Genomic DNA, 5,000 nt, shown 5'->3' on the forward strand with positions numbered 1-5,000 from the left:
TGAGTAATTTGACTTTAAGTCAAACGAGGGAGTAGAAATACACACAGAGCGAAACTCGGCTGTTCTGTAGTCGTCAAGATATAACAAAGGAAGTTTGAGATCTAACGTTTTACATTTATGGGTGCAGGTTAAAATCATGATTCTTATACATTTTCGCTTTCTAGTTTAGTTACCCGCTTCAACTATAAATTATTTGATAAATATTGAATTAATTTGTTATATAAATAAGTTATAAATGAACTGATGAGTAAATAAATTAGCAGAACATAATTCTAGTCACCTAAAAATTACCGATTCTGCTATGAAAACAATGCCACCATACACTACAATGTCCCTCTCCTCAACGAAGAGTTTAAGCTAGGCCTCTCAGGACACTTAATCCCATTGTTACGTATGTATTTATTAATATTTACAGTGTACGCAAGAACCGTGCGACTGATTCCGACGATGGTTGGCATAATTCATGATAAGAGGTTTTACAATGTACATTCTAAATTTATTCACTACATTGTGTGTACGGCGAATTACTAATCGCACGCGTGATTGCGATCTTGAAGTATGAATTTCTTGCACATTTTTTAATATACATGTATTAGTGGACTCGGAGAAGAAAAAAAAAATTATCAACCCCCTGTGAATGGCCCTCATCATCGCTTAAATTTACCGCGAGAGTGCCCTTGTCTTCTTCTGTGTCGGCGTCTTAATTTTGCGGTCTATGATAAGATTGTTCCAGTTGTGCTTTCGCTGAATATGAGATTTAAACGAGTTGAATTTCTGAATTGATTGGCTACAATCGCCACATGTTATCGTGAAGTTTGGCTCGTGACTGTGAATAAACTTTACATTACTAAGGAGCTTCTTAAAGGTACTATCAGCGTAGCTACTAGCACAGTACCAACATCGGAACGCCATTGTTCATTTTTCTGGCCGTGGCGGGAGAGTGGTGACGTCAATGCTTTTGTTTACCCACGCGGTGAACCTTTGAACCCAGATTAGTCTTGCGTTACGCAGACTCATGAGAAGACACTGTGCTTTCCCGTTGTAGGTGTGATAATTTCATTAAATGTGTCACGGATAAGTTTTCAACGCTGCTTTAAGTGGTATGGATAATGTTACGGTTCGTTACTGTAGTCATTCAAATCACAAGTTCTCTACAGTTTCGTATTTCAACTTGTGGCACACCCAAAAATTTAGTAAGAGTGCGCCAAAGATCTCGCCATTTACTCGCGTAAGTGATGACTAGAGTCCGCATTGCTACTGTTATGTTCTCAACCTCGACGCCGACGCAATGTAAACGATCGCCACTTGTCGCCTGAAGTTTTCCAGAGGATCTTCGATTGCAAGATGGTCGTTCGTCGAATCGAATCGAATGGAAATTGTTTATTCGTCCTTTTGACTGATATCCGTTTTTCTTCGCCAGAATATACTCAACAATCGAAGATGCGGATGAGTTTTTCTCGCAGTTGCGAGACTTTTTGAACTCATTGGACTTGATTATCAAGCAACCTCTGAACGACCACTTGCTTCTCGACGTTTGGATTCAAATGCTCTCAACCCCGGCGAGCAAATTGTCGCTTTCATCATTTGAAATGGACGATTCAGACACGCCTGAAAAGGTTTTGCTCATGGAGCAGCGAAGTAATCGCATAATGAAGAATCTTGATGACGTATGCAACAAACAGAGTGGAAATTTGGCTATGGTGATTTTAATGTGTGTATTTGACAACCCAGAATCGAAGCCAAGGCAATGGTCAATGAAATCGTCCAGGACGTTTCTGTAAAAAGTGGGTAAAAAAAGGGTTAATTAAAGAGGGCCGTGGAGGAACTTGTTGGCGATGGCACACTTTCCAAGATACGTGGAGAGCTTGAATATACCTGACTGGAAGCTTGTCCACTTTCAGGCGAAGGAAAGGGTCTCCTCTAAAACGTGGCAGTCAGTGATTAACATCACAGGGCTTGAACGAACAGGGGTAAGAATATATAAAACACTAAGAATTGATCAAGTTTATTTTACCTTAGTAATTTGGCTATGATTTCTTTAAAAATTCAAGCATAATATTTATGTTTACATGTTTCATTGTATTTGTTTTGCTTGGTTTGTTTCTTTACATCATACACCAGAAATTGACTTAAATTCTTTCCCCTCAATTATTATTATTATTATTATTATTATTATTATTATTATTATTATGATAATTAATTGTGACGTTAAGTATGACAATAATTTATTAAATTACAACAGATATTGACTTAAACTCTTTCCTCTCAAAACTAAATGTGATGTTTATTATTATTAAGGATGGCACAGTCGGTTAGTGCGCGGCCTTGGTGCAATAGGTCCTGAGTTCGATTCCTGGATCTCGCATCCTTGTTTCGACTTCTTTCCTTTCCGTGTAGCTAAGTAGCTTTAAATACCCGTAAAACGGAGCACTGATGGAGAGGGGGGAGTAAAATGAGCGCACCGTTGACCTCAGGTTTGTCAGTTGAATTACTGTTACGAGTTATCGACGTTAAATATGGTTGCTTTACTTTACTTTACTTTACTTTATCACTATTATTATTATTATTATTATAATTATCATTATTATTTTCATTTTCACTATTGTTATTTCAGGTCTAACTGAGTTTCGAATACTCAAGCACCTTGAGGAAATTGCAGAACTTTCTCTACCACTATCCAAGTTCAGAAGCCTTTTCAGGATCTGAATACATCCAAGACTCTATTTTAAACAGAGTTACTTGTTGCCAGGTCAATGTCGATGTTAATTAGAATTAACTTAATTAATGTTGTCTCCAAATGTACATATATTGGAAATTTATTTTCAGATTTTATCCTTGATTAGCTGAGTGTAGCACAAAGATAATTGGTCGGAGTACACTTTAGGAATATATTATGTTTGTAAGTACAATAATGTTGGTTTGTTTGAGAAATTCTAAAAAGCCAAGAAAATATTACTAGACTGTACTTTAGGTGGTTCTCCCATAAGGATAGTACAACCGATTCTTTTGCTAGAACCAAGGCAATAATTAGGTGGCACACCCATGAGTGCAGTATAACCCAGTCTTTTGTTAGAGCCAAGATAATATTATTAGGCTGTACTTTAGGTGGGACACCCATGAGTGCAGTATAACCCAGTCTTTTGTTAGAGTCAAGATAATATTATTAGGCTGTACTTTAGGTGGCGCACCCATGAGTACAGCATAACCCAGTCTTTTGTTAGAGCCAAGATAATATTATTAGGCTGTACTTTAGGTGGCGCAACCATGAGTGCAGTATAACCCAGTCTTTTGTTAGAGCCAAGATAATATTATTAGGCTGTACTTTAGGTGGCGCACCCATGAGTGCAGTATAACCCAGTCTTTTGTTAGAGTCAAGATAATATTATTACGCTGTACTTTAGGTGGTGCACCCATGAGTACGGTATAACCCAGTCTTTTGTTAGAGTCAAGATAATATTATTAGGCTGTACGTTAGGTGGTGCACCCATGAGTACAGTATAACCCAGTCTTTTGTTAGAGTCAAGATAATATTATTAGGCTGTACTTTAGGTGGCACACCCATGAGTACAGTATAACCCAGTGTTTTGTTAGAGTCAAGATAATATTATTAGGCTGTACTTTAGGTGGCACACCCATGAGTACAGTATAACCTAGTCTTTTGTTAGAGTCAAGATAATATTATTAGGCTGTACTTTAGGTGGCGCACCCATGAGTACAGTATAACCCAGTGTTTTGTTAGAGCCAAGATAATATAAATTTATTAGGCTGTACTTTAGGTGGCACACCCATGAGTACAGTATAACCCAGTCTTTTGTTAGAGCCAAGATAATATTATTAGGCTGTACTTTAGGTGGCGCACCCATGAGTACAGTATAACCCAGTCTTTTGTTAGAGTCAAGATAATATTATTAGGCTGTACTTTAGGTGGTGCACCCATGAGTACAGCATAACCCAGTCTTTTGTTTGAGCCAAGATAATATTATTAGGCTGTACTTTTAAATTAGGTGGCACACCCATGAGTACAGTATAACCCAGTGTTTTGTTAGAGCCAAGATAATATTATTAGGCTGTACTGTAGGTGGCGCACCCATGAGTACAGTATAACCCAGTGTTTTGTTAGAGCCGAGATAATATAAATTTATTAGGCTGTACTTTAGGTGGCACACCCATGAGTGCAGTATAACCCAGTCTTTTGTTAGAGTCAAGATAATATTATTAGGCTGTACTTTAGGTGGCACACCCATGAGTACAGTATAACCCAGTGTTTTGTTAGAGCCAAGATAATATTATTAGGCTGTACTGTAGGTGGCGCACCCATGAGTACAGTATAACCCAGTGTTTTGTTAGAGCCGAGATAATATAAATTTATTAGGCTGTACTTTAGGTGGCACACCCATGAGTGCAGTATAACCCAGTCTTTTGTTAGAGCCAAGATAATATTACTAGGCTGTACTTTAGGTGGCACACCCATGAGTACAGTATAACCCAGTGTTTTGTTAGAGTCAAGATAATATTATTAGGCTGTACTTTAGGTGGCGCACCCATGAGTACGGTATAACCCAGTCTTTTGTTAGAGTCAAGATAATATTATTAGGCTGTACTTTAGGTGGCGCACCCATGAGTACAGTATAACCCAGTCTTTTGTTAGAGTCAAGATAATATTATTAGGCTGTACTTTAGGTGGCCCACCCATGAGCACAGCATAACCCAGTCTTTTGTTAGAGTCAAGATAATATTATTAGGCTGTACTTTTTGTGGCGCACCCATGAGTACAGTATAACCCAGTCTTTTGTTAGAGTCAAGATAATATTATTGAGTGCACATTGTGATCTTGTGATAAGTGCATCTCAGCTTGTGCTGAGCACTCTTAGAAAACTTAGTTTTGTCTGGCACTGGAATACTCCTTGAATACTGCAGGAGTTTTAGCTGTCAATTGCTGTAGATACATTGCCATAACATATTTGTATTTTACAACTCTTTAAGGTCACCTGTCGTATAAT

This window comes from Montipora foliosa, chromosome 2 (assembly GCF_036669935.1).
Source record: "Montipora foliosa isolate CH-2021 chromosome 2, ASM3666993v2, whole genome shotgun sequence".
Classification (NCBI taxonomy): domain Eukaryota; kingdom Metazoa; phylum Cnidaria; class Anthozoa; order Scleractinia; family Acroporidae; genus Montipora; species Montipora foliosa.